Source organism: Buteo buteo, chromosome Z (genome assembly GCF_964188355.1).
Source record: "Buteo buteo chromosome Z, bButBut1.hap1.1, whole genome shotgun sequence".
NCBI lineage: Eukaryota > Metazoa > Chordata > Aves > Accipitriformes > Accipitridae > Buteo > Buteo buteo.
In genome coordinates this window covers 24,566,421-24,593,600 of record NC_134204.1, presented here as the reverse complement: position 1 = coordinate 24,593,600, position 27,180 = coordinate 24,566,421, and the positions used below count along the sequence as shown (strand labels likewise).

The following is a 27,180-nucleotide window of genomic DNA, read 5'->3' as shown; positions in this document are numbered from 1 at the left end:
AAAGGAGAGGAAGAACAGAGAAAAGGAGGGAAATGGATTGTGGAGGGGATGGAATGGAGGATGTTGGAGAAGGGAGAGGGAGAGTATTTAACTGAACTGTATTTTCACTAACTTTGTAAAAGCTTTATTAAATCAATTTCAATAATACCACTGTACAAATATCACAAAAATGAAGCTTTTGCTAGAAGCAGCCCCATGATGCTTTTGTGTATGTATTATTAATATGCATTTAATGACACTGCCTACAATAAACACACATACATACACACATGTACACATGCCTACTTCATTTCTAGATACACGTTAAAGTTAAAAACCCATTCACTTCACTCTTCCCAAGTATATACATTATCTTACATTTTCTGTACCAATTTAAGAAGTTACATACAAGAGAACCCAACCCACTAGCCATCCCACCCAGGTGGATTCACACTAACCCAAAGACCAGCATCTCCTCTAATAAAATACAACTTTTTACTTTCACATTCTCCATCCAGAGCTTCAACAGTCTATCAACCAACCACCTTATGTTTTAAGAGATTTTTACCTAGCAGAGACAAATACAAGTTTTCCTGAGAAAACTTGAGAAATAGCAGCCTCACACATGTAAAACATAAGCATTTTCTTTAGAAAGAGAAATTTGAAAGAGCATTCAATTGAAAAAATAGAAGCATAATAGTCTTCATCACATGTGCAAAATAATTTAGGATAATACCTCACTGCAGCCAGTCTTAAAACTACCTTCATTTGCTGGAGCTGCAAAGGGAGAACTGCCTCCTAGGCTTCAAACAGTATACCACTTGGTTGTCTATTCTTGCTATTTCTTGTGGTTCCCGCTCATTGATTAAAATCAGTACCAAGCAACCTGTAGAACTGGGACCAGACTGCCCCTAACCTTCTCCTACATGGATGGAGCTGCTCACCTTTCAAGAAAAAAAAAAAAATTACTTCCACATACCCAAACTGCTTGAGTACAAAATAAAGAAAATTGAAACTAGAAACAAATACAAAGTTTAAGCAAAAACATATAATAATATAATGAATAACCATACGGTATAATCTGAAATTTTACAAAGCAAAAACTTAGTATTTGTATCTCCTTTTCCTACAATGAAAGGAAAGAATACTACAGATTTCTATTTCTTTAGCTGGTCTTCCTGCCTCTCAGGCTTTCAGCAGAGCACATTATTGGAGAAGTTTTGTTTCTCTTTCACATTCACATTTTCCCCTTCACTGAAATCTTATTGATACTCTTCAGACAGCATAAAGCAATACTGAAGAGATGCTACTCTAACACATCTAAGAAAAATTCTGAATTTACCTACTAGGGTGAACAGCTTTTCTAGAAACTGATTCAACTTATCCCTACTTCTTGACAGCCTAAATACATACGTTCAAATTAAACAGCCTTGCAATGTTTTAACCACCCAAAACAATAGCACTTGTTCTGTTTGCTTTCAAAATTAAGAAAACTTCTAAGTTAATTTTCTGTATGAATTCTACCAAATACGGCATCTGAATTTTCAGGAGATAATTTGTCACAAACAGGACTGAAGATTAAGCATCTACTCCATCATTTCTAGAAACTGCAGGGGAACCACAAGAATTAACATGCTCATTAACTTCACAAACGTTACAGAAGTACTATTAAGACAGGAAACAAGGATGGTTTAGGCAGATTGTTTAAGTCTTGGGAGGAAGGGAGAACACACATAATAACTAAAATTAAAATATGTCAGAGCAAAAACCAAAATACACCAAAAAGAACCCCTTCAATCCTTCCATCAGTACCATAAAATCTAAAGAACTATTTATACATTAACAGGTGATAACCTGATAACAGTAACACTTCTCCACACCATTGCTTCTGTTAAAATTCAGTGAGAGCATTTTCTACTAACATACACACACACAAAAACAAGGTAGTGCAGGAAGAAGTCCCAAAACACTAAGCTGTCTGAATAATTGTGCCAACCAGCCAAAACTGAAGTAAATCTTGGGTTTGCCTGTAACTGCATTTTTTTTAAGCTAGTTTTAAAATACAGTACTGTTTCTGGTCAAAGAACTTGAATTAACCTGAAGAGTTTCTTTTTTTGGCTTTGTGCTCTCCTCACCACTTTTTAAGTATGTACAGAGGAAAGCAAAGTTTTAATTAATATGGAACATGAGCACTGTTATTGAAATCAGGAAGAAAAGAAGACAAAAGATACTTAGCCAATGCTGTCCGTATCCCACACAGCACAACAGTCAAAGATTTTTCCAGGATATCAAAGATACTGGTTCAAAATCCTCTACCTCCTGAATATCCAGCAGACAGAAGACCTGTCATTTAGTTTATTCTCCAAGATACTTTACTCTGTCTCAGTGTCTCCACAAAGTTTCCAATTTCTACAGCCCCTCACTACTGTACCGAGTATGAACTCTATAGTCAGCTATTTCAGATATGCATCTGATGGGGAGAAGGTATGGGTCAAAAGCCTACTCCAAATCACAGGAGGCAGAGGATGAAAATTCATGAGACTGTTTCCCTTTCTTTCTCACTTTCAGAACCAGCACACAATTCCTTCTGGGAGTCTTCTCCAAAAAAAGTCAGAATATTTTACAAATGCAAGATAGACTTGCTTGTATTTCTGAAAAGATATCCACAGGGTTCTTTAACTGAAAATACAATTCTACTCAAGTTGGCAAATATTTCTCAACATCTTAAGACTCTGCTTTTCAAAACTTCATTTTTACCCCTCCTTAACAAAAAGGCTTCCACTCTCAGCAAGACACCATGCAGGGCCAGCTCTGTAACTCAAAAAGATCTTGTGGAAATCATCAGAGATTATAGCCACCTTGGGAAGATTACATCATATCCACCAAATCAAAGATAGGAGGAGTAGTGCAAACTAACCTTAATTAATAGAATCAGCATTACAGAAAAAGTAGTTATCTAACACTGTGTTTTGGGTTTGTGTGGTGGGGTTTTTTGGTAGTGGGGGAGGGACTAGAGGGGTGGCTCCTGTGAGAAGCTGCTAGAAGCTTCCCTGGATCCAAGTCAGACCTGCCTCTGGCCATCAGCAATGGCGGTGGCACCTCTGGAATAACAGATTTAAGAAAGGAAACCTGCAGCAGAGGAGGGGAGTGGGATGTGAGAGAAACCCCTCTGCAGACAGCGAGGTCAGTGAGGAAGGAGGGGAGGAGAAGCGGGGGAGGAGGGGATGCCCCTGCAGCCCATGGCAAGACGGCAGGCTGTCGTCCCCCCCCCAGCCCATGGAGGGGAGCAGGGGAGCAGATGCCCACCTGCACCTGGGGAGGACCCCACACCAGAGCAGGGGGATGCCCCCCAAGATGGCCGTGACTCTGTGGGAAAGTCTGCGCTGGAGCAGTCTGTGACTGAAGGACTGCAGACCATGCAAAGGACCCACGCTGGAGCAGTTTGTGAAGAACTGCAGCCTGTGGTAATGACCCACGCTAGAGAAGTACATGGAGAACTGTCTTCTGTGGAAGGGACCCCACGCTGGAGCAGGGGAAAAGTGAGGAGTCCTCCCCCTGAGGAGGAAGGAGCAGCAGAGACAAGGTGTGAACTGACCACAACCCCCATGTTCCCCTGTACCGATGGAGGGGAGAAGGTAGAGCAAATCGGGAGTGGTGTTGAACTGGTAAGGAGGGAGGGGCAGGGGAAGGTATTCTAAGGTTTGGTTTTACTTCTCAGTATCCTTGTTTTGATTTGATTGATAGTAAATTAAATTGGTTCTGTTTTTTCCCCAAGTTGAGCCTGTCTTTTGCCCGTGATTATAACTGGTTAGTGATCCCTCCCTGTCCTTGTCTTGACCCATGAGCTTTTCTTTCCTCCTCATCCCACTGCTGATGGGAGGAGCAAAAGTGTGGCTTCGTGGTGCTTTGTTACCAGCTGAGCTTAAACTATGACAACTTGCATAAAACATTTGGTTACAGCTGCAGAAGGCTTTTCTGCTGATGGTAATGTCTTTTGATAACACTCTATTAAATTACTGGTGTAACTGACTAAAATGAGCAGTAAGTACTACAGTTAGGCAACCTTACCACTTCTCCTTTTGGGAGATACTCTTGAAACCTTTAGTAATTTCTTTTTAAATCTCTCAATGCCCTTCCCATTATCATTTAACATAAACTTTAATATAGTTAAAAAATGGATGCTTGAAAAGGGTCTCCTTTCTATCACAGCTTGGAACCAATGGTAGGGTCAACTTAATCTTGACATTAGCTAGCAAAAGTGCTGATCTTCAGAGGCCCTGCCTTCTCTCCTTCTAAAGTTATTAACCCACGTAACATGAGATCCTGTACCAAACTGAGAAACTTGAATTCTTCTCTGTTATTGGCAATTTTTTTTTCCTTCCTGTCTTCCCTTCAGAATGTATTTCAGGAGCAGTTAAGAACTGTGATAAACACAGGTTACACCTGGAAAAATCCCAATACAGCACAGATACCATTTCAGAAGCATAAAAGTATACCTAAATTGATGTGATTAGTCCTACGACAAAGTAAAAAGTCTTCAGACTATTAAAATACTTATGTGGGCTGTGCCTCCAATGACACTGGCCGTGTTGGTACACCAGTACAAGACTCTGAATCAGAATGTATTAACAGTTCATTTTATTAGCACAAAATAATCAGATGGGTAGGCGATGCAATACTGCCTTTTGGCAGGGTTAACATCAGCAGATACATGATACACTGCTGGATTACAGAAAATCCATAGCAGTTTTGATACTAACAGGCAGTAGAACTCAAGACAGCTACCAGATTCATTATCCCCTGTACGAAAAACAAAGGACATTTCAGTTATATTTTTAATCATAAATACATTCCACTCACTTTTGTGCTGCTAGTCACTTGGTACCAGAGGCTTCACCTCCTCGCTTGGACAAGGAACACGTCTGGATGCAAGTCATGCCATGGCTTCCCACCATGAAGACTTCAGCAGTAACCAGATTCAGGAGCTCCTCCCTCCTCAGCTCTACCACCAGCTCATTGCTGCCCTGAAGCCAGAGTTCACTACTCCCTCTACCATACCTGTACAATTGTGTGTGGTTCTATTCTGTAAACCCCAACACTGAAATTATCCAGGTTAAACACAGCTGCTGTGGGAGCAGGAGGGTCATAGCCAGTGTGATGTCAGCCTTTCTGATGAACTCAGAGCTGTGCTGATGTGAAATGGATCACTGAAGAGAACAGCTGGACTGGAGACTCTATATGCCACTCTGCTGCTAAAGCTCTTTATGGTGGAACTGCCAGCAAAGCCTAGTAGGCAAAGTCAAGTAGGGATGAAAGTTCATCATTGGGAAATGTTAACATATGAAGAGAGCTACCTTGAAGGTGCAACTGAGATCAGCAAGAGATTAACAAAAGCTGCTGGGACACTGCATGCAAAAAACCTAACTGGAATTAGAGGTAAGAATAAAGATGAGAGTAAAGAGAAGCCCATTCTTTCACTACAGAAGAATTCAATATAGAGCATTTGAAGTAAGCAGAGACACTAGACTGTATGTATACAGGTTTTTCATTACATCATAACCTTATGCCCCTTCGTATTGCATTCCAGCTGATAAAAAAAAAAACCTTCTGCAAACATCAGCTGTATGTACTGCTCCAGAAAGGATTGTCTAACAAGGGCAGACAAACCACAGAAAAAGAAAAGGCTAGGATCAGGGTCAGTGTCTCAGAGCCAGAACTATTTTTCATTTAAAAAGCAAAAAAGAAAAGAAAAGGAAAAAAAGACCTACACACTGGAAAGGGTATGCATTCAGAGAAACTGCAGTTATTACCAGCAAAGCACTGCAGTGGATCCATGACACCCTTGCAGGGTGAATGTCCTTTCCAGAGGAATAGGTCAGTTGCAATTGTCAGCTAACAAAATAAAACGATAGTCAGAAAACTAGCTCCTTGCAAAGGCCAACATGATTCACATCAACAAGGAGAGCTGAAGGACATAAACAAAAGATCCTAAATTATTCTCATCTAAGGCAAGGTATTTTAGGTACATGGCATGCAGAAAACTGGCCAGGAAGCAGAAAGAGACAGAGACTTATTTCATTTAACAAGTGAGCAGTCCAAGAAACAACCTTGGGGAAAACAGACATCTCTCAAGAAAAAAAAAACAGAAATAAAAAACAAAAAAACAACAGAAATAAGGGGCATCAGGTATTGAGCACGTTACATAGTTTATTTCTGAAGGCACAGAAGCCTGAAAGCAGGTGCGAGGAGGAAGCATGGTTTTGGTTGCATAGGCTGGTAGCTAATTCAATGACGTACAGGCTTTAATATTGATACCAAAAGCAGTTTCCATACAATAGCAGTTACCATTAACAGCATAGTTGTTGTCGTGAAAACAGCTATATCTATAGAAAAGCTAGTGAGAATATCAAGGGACACAAGCATGCACTCTTATCTGAAGAGATTTCTACCTTTAGATTGAAGCAGCCACTGTCCTCTCTTTTTTTCTCTCCATTTTTATTAGCTGCCAGACCAAGATCAGAAGCAACAGTGGCAGTGATTCCATACAGAGATGAATTCACCAAACACCACAGCTGGCCCCTGACAGCTTTGTGAGTATTCAGCATTGAAGAAAAAAAAAATCACAGCAACATCTCCATCCACATCAAGCTGGACAAATGCTAAATGCCGGCAGGTCTATTTCAATGTTTTGTTATTAAGTGTCATACTGAACAAAACCTCCTCACATATCCTCAAACCATGATCTTTAAGCAAGACTAGCCCTGTGCTATCTCCTCAAGATCTATCTGCACCCAAAATTTAAGTCCCTGCCACATCCTTTAGTGCTCTACACTCCAGCCTGAGCATCCTGGCATTTTCATCTAGCAAAAGCTGCAACAAAGCTCATGGTCAAAGGCTTCAGTCATGGTTAAGACTCCATCTTGAACATTCTTACACACTGCAGTCTACCTCCTGCTCTATAGTGTCTTACGCTAGCTGCAGTTGTTCCACTCAATTACCTAACCAACTGTGCTCAGAGGGCAATGTCATAGAGTCAGTGAGATGCCACAGTGCTATGCTGCAGCCAGTATAAGATAGCATAACACAGTGCTGTACAATTGCACCTGAAGTCTTAATTTCAAAGCACAGGTCAAGAATTAAGTCCCTTCCCTCTGTAATCTAAGCGTGTTAGAGGCACATCTAATAAATAAGTAAAAGGAGATTAGGAAACAGAAGCTACAGTAGATCACCTTTTTTCTTCCTGATACCAAAGTAGAATTGCTGGCTCTGTTGACAATAATGACCAGATGAGATCAATGTGACTTAGCATTTTTGTTTTTATATACATGCACAAAAAAAATAAATATATAAAGACCTAAAAAGCTTTATAATCCTACTGAATTGGACAGTAAGGCAAAGAAATGTGAAAAATGTGTTTTATTCTGGAAGTTTGATCCTCAGTCCTTTCACTGTCCCTCTCCACGACCCACAGTTCTAAAAGTTTGGGGTTGTGTGGTGAGGTTTTGGTAGCAGGGGAAGTGCTGGAGGGGTGGCTCCTGTGAGAAGCTGCTAGAAGCTTCCCCGGCTCCAAGTCAGACCTGCCTCTGGCAAAGGCTGAGCCCATCAGCAACAGTGGTAGTGCCTCTGGGATAACGTATTTAAGAGGGGAAACCTGCAGCAGAGAGGGGAGTGGGATGCGAGAGGAACACCTCTGCAGATGGCGAGGTCAGTGAAGAAGGAGGAGGACAAGGTGGAGAAAATCAGGAGTGGACTTGAGTCAGGACAGAGGGAGGGGTGGGTGGAAGGTGTTTTAAGATTTGGGTTTACTCCCCATTATCCTTGTTTTGATTTGATTGGTAGCAAATTAAATTGATTTTCCCCAAGTTGAGTCTGGTTTTTGCCCATGATCATAATCAGTGAGTGATCCCTCCCTGTCCTTGTCTCAACCCATGAGCTCTTCTTTCCTCCTCATCCCACTGCTGATGGGAGGAGTGAGAGAGCAGTTTTGTGGTGCTTTTCTGTCAGCTGGGCTTAAACCATGACACACACATGTACCCTTCAGAGTGGAAACAAAGCTCTTCATCAGTATATTTACTTACTTCCTAGTAGCAGTCGTAATATTTACAAAAAGGGCTGGAAGGAGGATTCAGGAAACTACAGGCCTGTCAGTCTGACCTTAGTGCTGGGGAAGGTTATGGAGCAGATCACCTTGAGTGCCATCACACAGCACGTACAGGACGACCAGGCGATCAGGCCCAGTCAGCATGGGTTTATGAAAGGCAGCTCCTGCTTGACTAACCCGATGTCCTCCTATGACAAGGTAACCCGCTCAGTGGATGAGGGAAAGGCTGTGGATGTTGTCTACCTGGATTTTAGTAAAGCCTTTAACACCATTTCCCACAGCATTCTCCTGGAGAAACTGGCTGCTTACGGCTTGGAAGTGTGCACTCTTTGCTGGGTGAAAAACTAGCTGGATGGCCAGGTCCCAAGAGTTTTTGTGAATGGCAGCTGGTCACACGTGGTGTTCCCCAAGGCTCAGTATTAGGGCCAGTTCTGTTTAATACCATTATAAGGGATCTGGACAAGGGGATTGAGTGCACCCTCAATAAGTTTGCAGATGACACCAAGTTGGGTGGGAGTGTTGATCTGCTTGATGGCAGGAATGCTCTACAGAGGGATCTGGACAGGCTGGACCTATGGGCCAAAGCCAACTGTATGACATTCAACAAGGCCAAGTGCCAGGTCCTGCACTCAGGTCACAACAATGCAACCCCATGCAATGCACCTGGCTCACAACTCCATGCAAAGCTACAGGCTTGGGGAAGAGTGGCTGGAAAGCTGCCTGGTGGAAAAGGACCTGGGGGTGAGCCAGTGGTGTACCCAGGTAGCCAAGAAGGCCAACAGCATCCTGGCTTATATCAGAAATAGCGTGGCCAGCAGGAGCAAGGAAGCGATTGTCCCCCTGTACTGGGCACTGGTGAGGCCGCATCTCGAGTACTGTGTTCAGTTTTGGGCCCCTCACTACAAGAAAGACACTGAGGTGCTGGAGTGCCTCCAAAGAAGAACAACAAAGCTGGTGAAGGGTCTAGAGAACAAGTCTTAGGAAGAGCAGCTGAGGGAAATGCCGTTGTTTAGCCTGGAGAAAAGGAAGCTGAGGGGAGACCTTATCACTCTCTACAGCTATCTGAAATGAGGTTGTAAAGAAGCAGGTGTTGGTCTCCTCTCCCAAGTAACAAGTGATAGGACAAGAGGAAATGGTCTCAAGTTGTGCCAAGGGAGGTTTAAATTGGATGTTGGCAAAAATTTCTTTACTGAAAGGGTTGTCAAGCACTGGAACAGGCTGCCCGGGAAAGTGTTTGAATCAGCATCTCTGGAGGTATTAAGAAGATGTGCAGATGTAGTGCTTAGGGACATGGTTTAGCAGTGGACTTGGCAGTGCTAGGTTTAGAGCTGGACTCAATGCTCTTAAGGCTCTTTTCCAACTTAAATGGTTCTATATGCTTCATGATATACAGAAGGCATTATTCACACCCAATGGTAATAACACAAGACAACCAAGTGAAGTGTTACTTATTAAATCACCTTCTGTGAGGAGAGCAAGTAGATCAGTTGCAAGATGAGCAGCTGATTACTGAGTATCTCAGAATTTCACTGTATTTACAAATGGATCTAAGGCTGTGGCTAATATCAGAGCTTAATGAAGCTTTACATGAGTTTAATGAAGTAAAATATCTTTCCAGTTTAAGAAAAATCATGCTGAAATGTACCACTGAACACTACAGAGTAGTAAAGCTGTCCTATTTTTATATCAGATATACAGCATTTGTAATCAAACGTGTAATTATAAAACTGAAATTTTAAAAGTTTTTAAAAGTTTGTATCTTTAAATACATTTCCATTTTTCCCCAATTTACACAACAGAATGCTTCAACAAGTTCTACCTAAAAGGGTATTAACAAAGGTTGTAAACTTGGAAAGCAGTAAATTGGAAAAATCCATCTCCAGTACACTGCAACTTCAATTTCTTTTGTCAGTAACAGGTAGAATATTAAACTCTGGAAAGCTTTACTGTGTGCACAAATGTAAACGTAAGAAATCAAGTACGAATATCTAAACTTAAAAATTACAGAAGCCACCATTTACAACCTCTACCACTTATTCCAAAGCACCTCTTAAAAGCTGCACTGTTACTTCTCTGATATAGTTTATTAGACTGAAAATCTGAGAGCTATTCATGATATTTTGTTTCTATTCAGATTGCAGAGCTATTGCAGCTAAAAGTGAAGCTGTATTTCATCCTGAAGCACATACCAAAACTGTAAGCTAACTGTTAGCTGGTGAACGGGGTGGGACATGTGTACAAGGTCAGAGAAACCACCTAGGGAAGGCACACCAGCTGAGAAAGGCAGGCAAGCCCCAGTTGAGGTCAGTGACCTTCAACCAATGCAATCATGTCACTGAAGAGCACATCTGACAGGCCACCCCTCAGGCCCAAGGCACAGGACTCCCAGCTCACTGTCGACTACAGCTTCCAAATCAGTGCCTTAGAACCTGCACTTCTGGGTTTAGTCCCAGAGGTCTCATATCCAGCTTCAAAACGATGACAACACAGCTCATACCCACGCTGATACTCTAGGTGGCTACAGTGTTCCTGTAAAGGGAACATACTTTGATTTCTTCATAAAGACGGACATGGAATCGTAACAGCATTTCACAAAGAAAGTTCAGCTTGGCACTTTGAAGTGACATAGAAACACCCAAATTTTCCTTAAAAAAAAAAAAAAAAATCAAGTTCAAGGGAAAGCCTTTCCCTTTGATATTGTATGACAATGTCAGTCTTATTATCTTGGAAAAACTAGTGAATACAAAGACTTTCCCCCTTTTCCCTCTCTGATAAAAGATTTGTTGTTCTTCGTTATTCATGCTAAAATAACTGGTCAGAAACATTTTGAAACAGCGTGCTGATAGAATATGTCAGTCTAGCAAAATAAAAATGGGTTGTGAAATTAGTCAATTTTACCAGAATTTTATCTTTAAACAGTTCCAAAAAACCATGAAGAATGCCATTAAACATTTTCTAAGTGAAACACAGGACTGTGCTAACACACAAATAATATTTAAAAGATAAAGCTTTAGTGAGACGAAATAGAAAAAGGAAGAAAGAAATATCAAACCACAACAATGCATATTTTTAAATGCTCCAAAGATTCATAAACTTTTCTCCTTTATTCCAATGTAATAAAAAGTCAAAAGAAAAAGTCCTTCACAAAGTTAAATTTCCACTGCCATTATTCGTCTTTTTAGGAGAGTTGCATAAACACAGCTGTGAGAGTACAAAGAAAATACAACAAAGGGACAAATGAAATAAGAAATCTAGAAATAAAAATTTTGTTTTAGAATGTGATGTTTGGTCTGATTCTTCTCCCTATTGCCTCCCAGGGGCTAAGACACCATAATGAAAAGACACCATTCAACTTCAGATAGTTTTAGTATGTAGCAAAGGAAGCAATAAATGTTGTGGGATAGATACAGAACCCAGTTGTATTGGCTTTGTGTGGCAAGGTTTTGGTAGCGGGGGGGGGAGAGAGGGGGGGTTACAGGGGTGGCTTCTGTAAGAAGCTGCTGGAAGCTTCCCCTGTGTTCGAGAGAGCCCGTACCAGCCGGCTCCAAGATGGACCCGCTGCCGGCCAATAGTGGTAATGCCTCTGTGATAATGTTTTTAAGAAAGGAAAAAAAAAGTTGGGACAGACAGAAACGGCAGCCAGCGAGAGGAGCGAGAACATGTAAGACAAACAAGCCTGCGGGCACCAAGGTCAGTGAAGAAGGAGGGGGAGGAGATGCTCCAGGCGCCAGAGCAGAGATTCCCCTGCAGCCCATGGGGAAGACCATGGTGAGGCAGGCTGTCCCCCTGCAGCCCACGGAGGTCCGTGGTGGAGCAGATCTCCACCTGCAGCCCGGGTAGGACCCCACGCCAGAGCAGGTGGGTGCCTGAGGGAGGCTGTGACCCCGTGGGAACCCCACACTGGAGCAGTGTGCTCCTGAAGGACTGCACACCGTGGAAGGGACCCATCCTGGAGCAGTTCATGAAGAACTGCAGCCCGTGGGAAGGACCCACGTTGGAGAAGTTCGTGGAGGACTGTCTCCCGTGGGTGGGACCCCATGCTGGAGCAGGGGAAAAGCGTGATGAGTCCTCCCCCTGAGGAGGATGAAGCGGCAGAAAATAATGTGTGATGAAATGATAGTAAACCCCACTCCCCGTCCCCCTGTGCTGCTGGCAGGGGGGGCGTTGGTAGAGAATCCAGGAGTGAAGTTGTGCCCAGGAAGAAGGGAGGGGTGGAGGGAAAGTGTTCTGAGATTTGGGTTTATTTCTCATTACCCTACTCTGGTTGATTTGTAATAAATTGAGTTAATTTTCCCCAAGCTGAGTCTGTTTTGCCCGTGACAGTAATTGGTGAGTGATCTCTCCTGTCCTTATCTCGACCCACAACCTCTTTGTTATATTTTCTCTCCCCTGTCCAGCTGAGGAGGGGGAGTGATAGAACGGCTTTGGTGGGCACTTGGCATCCAGCCAGGGTCAACCCATCACACCAGTCATTCCACATTACTAAACATTTCAATAGTATCATTGCAACATTAATTCACCATATTATCCAGTTATGATTTCATTAATTATATGACACAATTCAGCATACTAGATCAGCAATAACATTCCTTCATATATACAGCTTCCTGGCATTGGTTACCTGTTGAACAGATCTCTCAACACTACCAAGACCATCTCTATCAAATAGATGTTTGATAAAAACAACTCGTGATTACATAAGGTCTGTCCAGGTATTACAGTCATTTCTTACTTAGCACCATAACTTCTTGGAGTATATTAGAATATAAATACATCTCTGTATTATGTTATAGCTGATATGAAACAATATGGCCTGTTCTAAGGTTATGAGTTCATGGTAACAAGAGACAACTAGGAAATGCAAGGTCACCAGCAGCCTTGCAGTCTTGAACAAATGAATTTCTCTGTGCCTCAACCTACCAAAGAGATAAGGTAATGCTATCCCTGTTTCAATGATAACAAGACACTGGGAAGGAAGAAAACAGAAAGATCTAGGGTGACTCAAAAAGGTAAATTAGTTTCAAGTTTTCAGTGTTACAGCTGCAGATTGGTTATTCGGCTTCTTACTATTACGAAAAAAGAGAAAAGAAATATTGTCGTTACAGGCAGTGGGAGTCTTCTTCCCACAAAGCTTAATTTACGGCATTAAAACAATTTGATTCTACATAGGTAGAAAGAGGTAGCTAGGATGTGCAGGGAGGGAGGAGATTGCATGCATTCTGTTCCCCCCTAAAATTTCACAAAACTAGACAGCAAAACATACTCTGCTTACATGAAACGATACTGAAAAACATACAGTGTGGAAAAATCAAATTACTCAAGGTGACATGCAAGAATGCAACAGTTTGATGACAAAACTAAGAGGATTAATTTAGGCAGAGCCAGACAACTTTAGCAGAGGTTCAGAAGCTTGGAACTTACCTTTCTGACAATATGGTATACAACAAAAATATATGCAAGTCTTGCACTGGCATGAGAGGTGTAGTGTCCATGACTTCAGAGTACTCTGAATTCAAATCACTTATTTTTGTAAAACAGACCAAGATCTTCAGACAGCAGGCAATTCACTGTGCCAAGTGTGGGGGAAGGACTAAGTTACAAATTTTTACACACAGTTCTTCCCTCTCAGCTTTAGATTCAAGCAAGTGTAAAATGTTTTCAGATTTATTGGGGGGGAGGGGTTGATTGGTTTGGGGTTTTTTTAACTATTAAGATGTTCATTTCTTGCTGATCCCCACTGCCTTAAATTTAGATCTGCAATGTAATACTTAACTAGGTCTGTGCCAAGCTTTACAGGCTGATCAGGAAAGCTCTTTCTGTTAGAGAACTATCTCACAGCACAGCCAAAGCATAATAAGAAAGAAAGATTTCTATTTAGTTATAGAATTTTTAAAAAAAGAAAAACGTAATGTGTTGTCAATTATTTGACAAAGAATGTTGCATTATGGTACATGTGGCAATCCTCATAGCCAAGGCCAGAAATCAAATCAATAAAAAACAACTTACATGTGTAGCTTCAATTTTAAACAGTAAGAAAACAAACACTTGAAAGCTATCTCCCAAAGAGAACAGAAATCAAAGGCCAGGACCGCATCTTGCACCCACTGCTCTGTCCAGCAACAAAAACTACTGGCAAAAGAAAAATTCATCTAAGGTAACTTTCTGTACCCCATTCTTGCAGCACAGCCATAGATGTTAAATTTTATGTAACAAAAATGTGTAACAGGTTTGCCCAAATTGCTTGGCAATATAACACATTAGCGTGCTGGGTACTCTCCCACTAGCACTGCTAGTTATGGCACTGCTCTCTTCTCCCTAACTGCATCTTGTTGAACACAGACAATCATTACAGTATTTGAACAAAGAACATTGGGCCATTCTGAAGGAGAAAAAGACAAGAATTGGTATCCTACAGGATTCTCATTGATTACTACGTTTCCTTAGTGATGCTAGAGAGAAAACACATAAAAAAATAGGTGCTTTAAATATGATCTTTTTTCTAGAATAGCTCCTTTGTGGAAACACGTCCATTTGTAAGTGCCCGAACCGTCTCCCTGCATCTCCTTAGAGCCTGAAGACATGAACACACACTTCACATACCTATACACCTAACCAGATTTACTGGGATCAGCATCAGAAGAGCTTAGTATTGATTTGTTAGATAGACTCCGTATCAGAAAGAAATTATATTGAAATAATTTAAGGTGTCTTTAGAGTGAAACAGGCAACCAAAAAGCATACACTACTATGCTTTGCAGCAGTGCTAAAAAACTAACTGGAATATTCCATTCTTACTGTTCAAACAAAGCAAAGGGCATAAGGTGCTACAGAAACGATTAAAAAAAAAATCAGTCCTGAACACAAACAAATAAATACATGGGAACTGAAGGGGAGAAAAGAAAATGCACTGGTTGTTTTGTCATAATTCTATTTTAAAACCACAAAACACCTTATGAAATGAGACATCATGATCAATTCTTCCACAAATTTTGTCACAGATGGTCAAAAATAAGCAAGTCCTCAGCTGCCATCTCAATCAGAAAAGAATACGGCTTTGCTGTGAGCTTAAACAGAATGTAAGAAAGCCAAAAGACAAACAGCAGAAAACCAAAGTTTACAGTTTGCAGAGCAAATAGCAAGCAACATAAACCAAAATCCAAAGACTCCTGAAAGAAATCTATGCTGAAAGATTAAGATCTATGCAGGGTCCTAAGAGAATAGACAGGAAAGCCAACGAAGTGCTATTTGAGAAATGAAATTGAACTAAGTTAACATTCAATCAAGATGTTACACGAGTTTAGCAGGCACAGTTCTCGAACTAAGGTAGAGACTGCTATCTTCAGAAGATCAGGGAGAAACACAACTGTGCAGCCATCTCATACAAGTAGCTTTGTGAGAGTTAAAATTTCTTATCACTGCTGCAAAGCAAAGCACAAAAACACAGTAAGACCCACTACCTAGTGGTAAACATTATATGCTATACATTAGATCTCCTCTGTTGCCAACCAACCCAAGAAAATTGTAGATTTTTGGCTACCTTGACCTAAGAACAATCTTGAACTGTAGCTCACAGACAAGAGCAAATATTCAGGGCAAAAGTGACAAAACAAGAAAATACTATTCAGCTTCATGCTTGAATGTTAAAATCTGTTATTTATCATTGTCAAAAAGTCACAGATACAGTCTATGAAAACAACATACTTGATCACTGCTCTGCTTACACCAAATAAACAACAATAATGTTTTATGTTTAAACACAAACACAGTACTGTGTCTTGAGGAACCTAAAAAGGAAACAGCAAATGAACTAATAAAGAATCGGAGTACCATAAAATATAGCTTTTGCCCTAGTCATAAACATTTGCTCTTCCTAATTTTTCATTTCTATTACTCCTTCTTTCTTGCACTTTCTACATTTACTAAAATCTTGAAAATTTTGAGGTAATTTAAAACAAGGAAACCGCGTTCATAAGGGGTACTGGAGTCCTAAAATCAATTTTTCACTCATAACCTAAATTTTCCAGCTGTACCCATGAGTGTTGTATTCAGAAAACGTAAGAGGATAGGGATTATTTTCAGGCTCTTCTGCACACAAATTCTGACTACTAAATTCCCTAATGTACCTGCAGAACTTGTGTACAAGTTTTTTTAGAGCAACTGAAATGGTATCCTCCTTCTTCTGGCATAATTTAAAGCAAAGAGATAAAATACATTTAAAAACTTAACACATCAAAAGAACTCAAAACAGAAGTTAATGTAAGCACACATTTTATACACTTTTTAGCATGCTTCCCTTGCTTTTCACATAGGAAGAAAAAGTTACATTGTGGGACAGGAGAGGAATCTGCATTATATGAAAAGCATCTTCAGATATGTTTCTGTATTCCGTACAGCATCATTTATCTGTAGAGAACACTAAGAATATTCAAATACACAAAGCATATGCAAAAACATATGCACACTTGAAGTTCTAGCTTTCTAGGACTAAAATACTACCAGAAGAATTGTGACATGACATTTATCTCCACACAACATATTAATGCACTTCAGTGCATTGTACAAGCTAGGTATTCTAAAAAACTACCACATTCCAGACAGCTGAAAATGAAATTCAGGAAAACATACATTGTTTAATAACAGGAACCACTAGTTACCAGTAATGCCACAAGCCCCATATTTTAACTAAGGGCCAGTTCTTAGTTTCTTTAAGATTGTGGTTTTGATAACTTATACATTTCCTTGAAATTTGATCACCTGAATTTTTGTCTTTTACAGCACCTACACAAGAATGACATTTTTGCTATAGTGCTGCTAAATTAGATCTCTTATTTCTGACAGTAAAGCTTAAAAAAATCCCTTCTCAGAATATTTTTCAATGCAGTTGTTCCCTTGCTTTGACACAGCGTCTCAGCTGGGGAAAATACCCAGATGTCTACCCCTATGAAACTAAGCTAACTATATACACAAAAGTAAGGAATTTCAAAAAGGACAAAGTACTCCAAACATAACGTGCTCTGTAGAAACTTGGAGTTTAGCATCTAAAGTCTCTGAAGACCCTGCTTTCTCTCAAGGGCACAGACACTGAGTGCAATTATCCTTTCTATCACTAATCCCAGTTGCTGCATGTCACTGTGGAGTGCTAAACTTGAGAACTAAAATCAAGGGGAACTTGAATGAAGAGGCAGGGGGAATCCAAGAGGAACACAACAGTAGAAAGTGAGAACAAGTAATTGAGTAAGATTACAGAGGACATGAGTGGCTGACAGGAAACAATGTTGTTCTGATTTACATCAGATGAAGCAAGGATCCTATAGAGAACAGAGTTAGGGTCACAGAAGTTAGTGCTACATGTAAAGGGGAAAAACTAAAGCCAAGAAGACAAAATTTTAAAAAATTATGAAATTGCAGGTTTGAGTGTTTTCCTTTTTGGTCGTAACAATCATTTATGGATTTTTATGTAATTTTAATGCTCAGATGGATAACTGGCACTGCTATAAACAGAAAAGTTTATTGATTTACTCTAATAGGAAAAGGAATTAATAGCATCTCAAAGTCTGTGGGCAATTTTGATAAAACCCCTAAATTAAGAAATGGAAGACTTAAGACTTTTAAAGCAAATGTACTGTATCAGCAGGTGAAAACAAATATCAAATCACCATGCTAAACGTGACACATGAAGCAGCATCACAGTCAAAACTGCATCAAATTTGAATGAAGCATCTTCTGAAAAATTGCAGAAACACGGAAAACTACTAGTTTCATTAGTTGTGACAAAGTGAGTAAAAACCAATGCTAATAAAACCATTGTCAAACCAAGAACTACACATGGAACTGAGGCGGGGAGGGGGAAACAAAACAAAACAAAAAAAAAACAACAAACCTGTTTCAATGAGAAACATGAGCTCCTTCATGCAGCTATTATTCCAACTATTACTAACTAAGCAGGCAAAAAAACTCCCACCCCAAAAAAAACACCTCAAGCAGATTTTGGGGATAAGCCAAGTGACTCAGAAACAGGAGCTAGCGAGTGCACAGAGGACTCCAAAGCTGGTTTTCTTTATGACTCTTAGAACACAACCAAGCTCAGTTCAAATTATTATGGATTCCACCACTGAGCTCACCAAGGATTTGACATAAGGAACATTAAGTTTATGCTTTGCCTTCCAAACCTAACACAAAAGAGTCAGTCAGCTTTGTGACAAATTGTAGACATTATCAAGAAATGTTACTGCAATTATCAGAAGGCATTAGTAAGAACTGCAATATGGGCTACAGACACCAAGTTTGGCCCCAAGCCAAATATTTTAGCTCCAAATGCAGCAGGAGCCTTTTTTTTTTTTCCTTCATTTTGATTTTAGACTCTGAAATAAAGTGACCACAACACCAAAAGCAAAGACAGAAGAAAAGGTTAACCCTTTCAGAAAAAGCTTTCACAGCTCTAATAATAACAAAATATGTCTGACACAAAGCCTTTTAGAGGACCTGACAAACATGTAACAATGCATGAATGCCTGGAAAATAGAGGTGAATTAACTGATCAAGAGATTGTACACTCTGTTAGGCTTGCAGAAGTGACAGCTAATGAGGAGAGGAAAAGTGTTCTTCACATCTGTGTCTCTCCCTTCTCTCAGAAGGCTGGTCCTTTGCTTTATAAAGGCAGCTTTCGCTGCCTACCACCATTTAAGCAAAGAAAACATCTATTCTAACCTGCACATCCCTCCCCCTACAACAAAAATAGATTTAAAATGCCCTGTCTCCTATCATAGTGTCTAGAATGACTTAAAAATAGAGATAGCTCTATCAGGAAAAAAATTAATAATTTATCAAGAACATACAAAATTGGGGGGTTTTTTTTATATTTTACATCTATGTATGCTGCTCATGCAAACACCTCATAAAATGAAAGAGCAAGTGTCACAATCTAAGTAGTTCTGAGCATTACTTTGCAGGTAGAGCCCCTGAAGAAATAATTTATCAGACAGGACTGGGCGCAACTACTAAGCAGAGGGATGAATGGAGCATGCAGTCACACAGCTATTCCCACACAACACCAGAAGACGACAATATATCCCATCTTCATCTCAGCTGATTAATCTGAATCTACTGGAAACTGCAAACTGTAGAGATTTTTCTATTAATCCTTCTCTGGTTCCACGCCCTCTACAGCCTTTTTCTTCCACACACTCACCAAGAGGCAGAGACACATCTCAGACCTGATTCACAGCTACGCAACTATGAAGTTGAACTCCATACTGGAAATCTATTGCAACCAGTACAGAAACACCAGCAGAGAAAACGGATCAGGTCCCTCTTGCCTAGTGGGAGGGAGAACACTGTTGTACACAGCATTCAAGTCAGGGAAAATTAAGAACCTTTCAAGAACTTCATCTGTAAGACCAACTTTTCCACCCTTTCTCTTCAGTTTGCAACAGAGGCCAAGTCTAATTAATATTCTCCAGCTTTTATCATCATTTTTTCCTCAGCAGACCACCCCAAGAACACATTCCCAAGCATGAACTGCATCCACAGAAGACACAGTTACAGCCTCCCTATTTCCTTTCCTTTCCTATAGAGTGTGGCTTCCCAGCTGACACTCCTACTTCACACATCAATTTTCAGTATTTCAGAAAGAATTATTTTCATGAAGCCTCCTACTCCAGAGAAATGGCACCTGTTTAGGAGCCATAAATAAGGTCACTTTTCCTCTGAAACTATTTCCTTTCTGTCCGATTTCTCAGAACGCATTTTTAGGTGAGCTAATAAGCAAGGACCTGGAAAAATCTGTAAGGTTTTACTTTTTGCAAAGGTTTGGACACTTTATGTAACCAGATTTCAAAATGTTTGCCTACAAAAGCCAACAATTTTCCTGTACTGGAGGTGGAGGAAAGGAGTAGTCAAGGCTACGTAATGACTATGCTGCCCCTTACCACCTTTTCTAGAAATATCTAGAATCAGTATAAACTGACTCCTCACTTCCGCCAAAATCACAACACTCCATTTACACCACATTTTCATTTACACTGCCTGGTTCTATTTCTACAGCAATAAGTCAAAATTTTGCAATTAAATTCTTTTTACCTCACATCCCCTCAAATCAATGCCTGAAGTACAGTATTAGAAGATTTTCACTTGGAATTTTCCATGTTGGCTATAATCATATCTCAGCAAACTTAATGCAATGCAGGCATTCCAAATTTAAAGAAGCCTTAGATCCCCATGAAAATTTTCCAGCATTTACAAAAAAATATACCTAGAGACAAGAAAATAAACACAGCGTTTTCTTTGACATTTGGGAGGTTTCACATATAGCTGATTTCTCTGCCATTGGTCAATTCCTCTGTAAGTCCAATCAAGGAAGCTCATGTAATTACCCCAAGATTTACAAGACAGTGCTTACAAGCTACTTCGAGGCAGAACTGAAATTACCGAAAGGAAAAGGGAAGGCCCAAAGCATCTGTTCGACAAAGAGAAAGCTTCATCAGTTCTGAAAGCATGACTGAAGCTGGCTGCATCTGGCAGTAAGATTTCTCCCACATTCCCGTATCAATCTTACAGATTGAAGGAAATACGTGTTACCTATATCCACCTTTACATGGGTTTGGAGTCTTTAAGGTTTAAGGCAGTATAAAACACACTGCTCAGATGAACACCTCCTAGACAAATTCATGGAAGAAAGATGAAACATAGGCTGTCAGCAGAATGCAACTGTGGTGAAGAACATGCAAGTAGTTAGCTGTTTTCATTTTTTTTTTAACTTATTCTCAAGTAGATACCCATTTCAATCAACACTGAGTTATACTTGGCATTTTTAGAAGTTGAAAGAAATGGTCAATTTTCTCCTGATGTTTCTTACAAATAAGAAGTGTTCTTTGTAATTAAAGCTTCAGAATCTGCTCAATGAAAAGGAGCACATACTACAGATTCCGAAGATTTTATTCTTCTATGAATACAATCAATATAAGCAACTGGACGTAAAGGACGAGGTAGTAGTAAGATGAAATATGTGTATGTATTCAGGATGCAACAAATTAAAGGCTCGGTTTCTCTCTTAGAAGCCCGAGGACTAGAAAAACCTTCCACATATCAACCCAAAACAAGATTTATCCAAGTCTACATATTTACTTAAGGCTTATATTTTGATATTCAGTTCAAGCTGCTTCCTGGCCTTTTTTAAACACAGCATGATGGTGCATGGTATTAAACACAAATACATCAGGTTCCCGTCTAAAAGGAAATGGTTTGTGTCCCCTGTAAGTCAAGCTTTGAAGCAAATTGTGTACAAACACAAAAAAAAAAAAACCCAGCACTTGCACCAATTTGGCTTTTAATTTAAGCATGCGCTGTTTCTTTTTATATGACTGGTTTAATTTAAATGCACCGTCACCTAAGAAGGCACACAGCTTTGAAGCAGATTTACCTGCTTCTATCATTTCTACCTCTAACCAGAAGAGCTGACAGTCATATGAAGTAAAATTAGCTGACCTTTCATTAAAGATCACAGGTATTTCAGGACAGTCTTAACCCAGAATCTTTCCTTTTTCTTTTTTTTAAATCCCTTTCATAATATTCTCAATAGACTTTAAAGGAAAGTATCAATTACATATGAAACAGAAGAGGGGACAAAAGATATATGGATTGCTCCCACAGCACAACATAATGGCAGGAGAATTATTTAGGTTTTTTTTTAATGGTAAGAACATATACTACTACTGTAAAATAACCAACTCATTACTTAGGGATGTACTATAAAAAGCAAATGTCAGCCAAGCAGACAACTTAGAGACTTCACCTAATCAGTATTTACTAACAAGAATTAAATAGGGGCTACACTCCTTGTCACATGCCATATCATCTGCCTTCCAGCTCACAAATTCATCATACTAGCCTCTAGGCTAGTTGCACAGACAACAGATGAAGATAAAAACAGAGCAATAGAAGAACGTAAGGGGAGCGAGAGGACAATATGAAGATAGATTCAGTTAAGCATCTAATGAATACAACTTGAGTGTAAATAGGATTTCTCCGCCTCCATCTTTCTCTAGACAACAGCATGTCAACTTGAACAACTTTGACCATTGGCTACTCTTCTCTACGCTAGGACCAGATTCTAATGACAGCCATGAGGTACACCTCTTTAAAAACAATTTATTACTGCTTGCACTGCAAGTGTAAATTGGTCTTTCTGGTACTGGGATTATTCACTACATAGCTTCTAATACTCTCAAGTGACCATGTAAGCATATGCAGGAGCAAGCAAGTATTCTGTGAAATAAGCTTGGTATTCATTCAAAATCACTTTGTTAAAGTTACAGAACATAAAACAAACAAACAAAAACCCCTCAAAAATAACATCTGCAGAACTCAACAATAGGCTTTCCCATTAAGGTTTGTGCTATCCCTTAAGGTTTGTGCTATCCCTTAATCAGAACAGACTGCTGTTCAATTCTTGTTGAAAGGCAGAAATCCGGTTTACACTACTCAGTGGATTACAGCAGGTTTAGCAGGAGGAAATCCGGTTTCACTGTGAAGATCTACCTCTCAAAACTTTTAAATCCTCTCCTTTAAAAGCTGTCATCAGCAGCCCCAAGCTGCAGCAGAGATTCTTTTTCCCACTTTACAATCAATTAATAGAAAAGATTTAGGATTTAAGGACTAGGTAAAGTCTCAGAATTTGCTTATAAAAGTTACTCACTTTCTACAGGCAAATGCTATCACACAAAAAGTTAAAGAAAAGCTAACGGATTCTTAAAAGACTAAGAGGCCCCAGAGAGTTTTTAGGACCTCTCTATGCTACGTAACAAGCCCAACTACAGATCCTGCTTATTTTCATCCGTCTAATAGAAACAGTCACACCTGATCAGCACCAAGTTGAGAGCACTGATCAGAAAAGGCATCTTTCTGAAAAGTTCACAACTGTGCAAGTTCAGTGCATTTTAAACACTATAAGCAGTTTTACATTACTTAAGAATAACGATCCCAAATATAAGGAGGCTTTCCTCTTCACCCTCCTCCCATTGAAACATTGCGGATGTAAAGGAAAACAAAAGAAAGGAAGTACATTCATCGCTGAGGGCGACTTGAGCAAAGGGGCTTTCTAAACAATGGGCCTGAATGATGTAGTTTGAGGTGGTGCTCCATTTTGGTGAAATTGTGGAAAAGTAACTACACCCTATGCTCGATTTTTATCACACGCTCTTTATTAATACCCTTTCCGCCAAAAAAAGAAAGTTATTCGAGCGTTTAATACGTTATCCAAGAAGACTACGCAGCTCGAGTCTTGAGTTCAAACAACATACGGTACCAACATTTTGCCATAGCCCACACTCCATTTGGGATACGTCATTTTCTTGAGTTTACGAACGCCAGCGGAAAAGTCAGCCAAAAGCTGACTGAAAACGGCAACGCTCCCGCCTCGCCGCCGTACAAAGTGTGCCGCAAACGCCCAGAAAGCCGTAAGCGGGCGAAACTTTCTCCCCCCGGTAATGGCCGTCTATTCCCGATCCTCAGAGCACTGCTAACGGGGAGCACACGCCCGCGCCACCACCGCCGCTCCTGCCTCGCCAGCTCGCCGGGAAGCGCCCGGCGCCGCGCAGAACTCCTCAGCGGCCGCCTGCCCGTTGGGGCCAACGGTCGCGCCGTTCCGAAGCCCGGACGACGCCGCGCCGCGCCCCTGCCGCCCACAGGTGTGCCCGTGTCGTCCCGTCCCGTCCCGTGTCGTCCCCCCCCGCCGCCGGGCCCGCCGGCACGCCTCGCGGCAGGTGAGGGCAACTTCGAAACTGAGGGGAGGCGGGGGCCGCCCCCCGCCGGCACCGCCCGCCCGCCCCTACCTGCAGACCGCGTCTCCGCAGGATGCCCGGCTCGTCCATGGCGCCGCTCCGCCGCCCTCACGCCGCTGCGGCGCCTGGCCATGCCGGACTGCCCGGACCCCGCGCGCCGCTCCGCATCCCCGCAGCTGCTGAACGCTGACATCACGGCTGCGCCGATTGGCGCCGCCGGGGCACGTGACCGCGCGAGTTGTGCACCCCGGCAACTTCGGCGCGCGCCGGCGGGGTAGCCGCGCGCGCGCGCGCAGGGGGCCCGAGCCGGTGGGGAGCGGAGGCGGAGCGGGGCACGAGGGCACCGGCCGGGTCCGCCGCGGCGCCGCCCCCCCGCCCTGGCCCGGCACCGCGCGCCACGTGAGGCCGAGGTGCCCCAGCCCCGCCTCGCCTCGGTCGGGGCGGGTCCGCCGGCCCCCCCCGCGCCGCAGCCAGGTGCGGCCCCGTCCCTGAGGGGAAAGGGACGGAGCGCGCCGCCCCCGCCGCCGGGCCCGGCCCGCTCACCGGCGCCGCCGGGCCGCCAGCCCGCCCCGGAGCATCGCGTCGCGGGCCGGTGTCGCTCACGGCGCTGCTCGCACCGGATCGAAACACGCCGCGGGAAAAACCGCTTAAAGGCGGTCAGGAGGTGGAGCGTGAACCCGCGGCTTCGGGAGACGCAGTCAGAAAAGAGCAGTCCCGTCACGTGTAAGTAAGTTCAGGGTCTGTTTCAGCTTGTTTACCTCGCTCCGCCTCATCTTCGTTCCATTCGAGGCAGGCAAGAGACGAACAGCAAGTTTTCCTTTACTTCCAAAAGGCGACTGCAGTAACATACGGTAACAGGGAGAAGTGACCCCTAACGGGACTTGCCCTCTGACCCCGCGGAGAAAGAGAGGACAGGCTGCCTCGGGGGGGCAGAGAACCGCAGCCAGCAGGTCAGGCTGCCACCTCGGCCACGTCGCCCAGGCGCCTCGCCGCAGCTCGGCTGACCTGACTGAAGCAAGGAAAACTCCCCTCCGTCAAAAGCTAGGTGCTGGATCTGAAAAGGTTACATCGGGAAGCACAGATGGGAAGCAGGAAAAAGGTATTGGACTTTTCTTATCAGCTAAGCTGCTGGTTAAACAAACTATTGATTTTTTTTTTCCCTTCCCATAGTTGTCATCACACTATTAGCTATTCACCCATTAACAGTCTAAGATGAGGATTATGACAATCACACCCTCAAATCTAGTATAAAAAAAAAAAATTGATTTCCTGTCAGATTGCATCATTTTGAGAAGTGGTCCATGTACATTCCGTAGTAGTAAAACCTGCTAGGGGCAAAAGCATTTAGAACAAAAAATGAAGGATTACTGAAAGGATAACACTGAGCAGTAACAGCTTATCTGAAAAAAAGAGGAAGAAGAGGCTGCTGTACTTGCCCTCCCTCCCCCCCCGCTCCCCGCACCACTATTCTCCATATGACTGAAGTGCATTAACATTATTGGTTTACACTTTTTACAGTAAAAGGAAATTTCAGCACTTTCGCTAAGCTACATTTCTCTGAGACCTCCAACTATATTATTTTAAAAAACAGTCAATTTTTATCAGTGTTACCCAGCAACATTAACTGGACAAGTTTCCCCTTCCTTGTCTCTCCAAGTCTCCAGCTTCAAATGCATCCATAGCATCAGGTCAATGGCTTAAACCTAGCCATTACCAATTTCAGTTTCAGGATCAGAGCTGTATTTCAGTTCAGAAAGAAATAAGAAGCTTGCACTGACCAAAAGTCCAGTTCCACAGGAGGGAGACAAGAAAAATGAAACACACTGATAGATTTATAGATTCATAGGCCATAAGGGAGCATTGTGACTGTCAAGTCTGACCTCCTCTGTTACAAAGGCTACTCAATTCTTCTGAATTAATTTATTTTTGAAGTATAACGTCTCTTCAAACAGCATGCTTGTTGTGGGGACAAGCTGAACCTGGGGGAAAATTTTTTCACTTTACAGAATCAAACTCAAAAGTGACTAGATCCCTCACCTCTGTGAAACAAAGGGAAAATGGAGTTACATGAAGGATATATATACAGTTATCTCCTTTGGGTTCCTCCCAAACTCCTCTTTTCCCATTTCCATTTCAAAATGTCATCTTTTCTTTCTTCTTTGTTAACACTTCAAAACTTTCTGCCACTCAGTCACAGCTACGTGCCCTCGCATCCTACCTTTTCTATATTTCTCTGTTTCCAAGGAAGAAACAGGTAAATGAATCGCAATTTAAATGCTGCTGTTATGCCTCCAGCGAGGAGAGCAAAAATGAATTTGAGGCAATAGCCAAAGATTGTCAAATACCAAGGGTGAGAGGCAAAACCTTACCATTTTGTCTCTCATGACACACCACAGGTTTCAGCTGCAAGGCTGTTTACATTTATATACCTAATCTAAATAAATATTTACACAAGTTTTATTTTAATCACTGAAATACAAAACCTCCCAACACACAATTTATCAGTTCCTTTGAAACAATACTGAGGTATAGTTGGTTTTGTTCCAACAGTCATTCTAGCATATCCAACTAGCATAGATGTATGAATTAAAAGTGTTCTATCCCATCTAGCTGAGAGGTCCGAGACATGAAAAATTCTATGAATTCATTACTTGAACAACAACAGCAAAAAGAAGTCATACCACCAAGTAATATATCACCAACAGGCACAGATGCAAAAGGTCCGCAACCTAACAAACCACCTCAAGTATCACAGAAGTTACAGTTGTGTACATGGACAGTTTACGTAAAGAATTACAAGCAGGCTAAGCAAAGATGTCACCTGCATGAAGAAACTTTCCAACTACAGACAAACTGCGTACAAGTATTACTTTGCTTCGCAAGAAGCTAAAGATCATTGGCACAGCTACCTAAATAATACTGGAAGGCAGGAGAATGAAACAAAGAGAAGACTGCCTTCCAGTGGAAGATGAGATTAATCCCAAGTAGAGAAGTACAGAACTACCCTTCAATGAAAAGTGTATTCGCTGCCAATCCTAATAGTGGCATTTTCCTAAGCTTATGCTGCAATTTGTAAAGGCATATCAGAAGGTACTGAAAGGCAGAGGTTTGCAACTAATGAGGCAAGCATCAATTGAATCTTCTCCCAATCTATGAATCTTTCTAGGTATCACCAAATGTGCATCTATGTGTTTAAAATAGCATAAAGCCTGCTATTTTTGTCTGGAGGTTTTCATGACTTCTCAGCTTATTATTTCAGTAATATTAACTATCAAAATCATGGCAGGCAAGATCTTGGTATTGAAAAAAGGTAGGAAAGAAAGG

General features: G+C 41.5%; 1 protein-coding gene across 1 annotated transcript in view; it reads right to left on the bottom strand.

The window, feature by feature from the left end:
- The window catches only part of MAST4 (microtubule associated serine/threonine kinase family member 4), a 310,167-nt gene that overhangs the window by 184,730 nt on the left and 98,257 nt on the right, over nt 1-27,180 (bottom strand). The window lies entirely within an intron of this gene.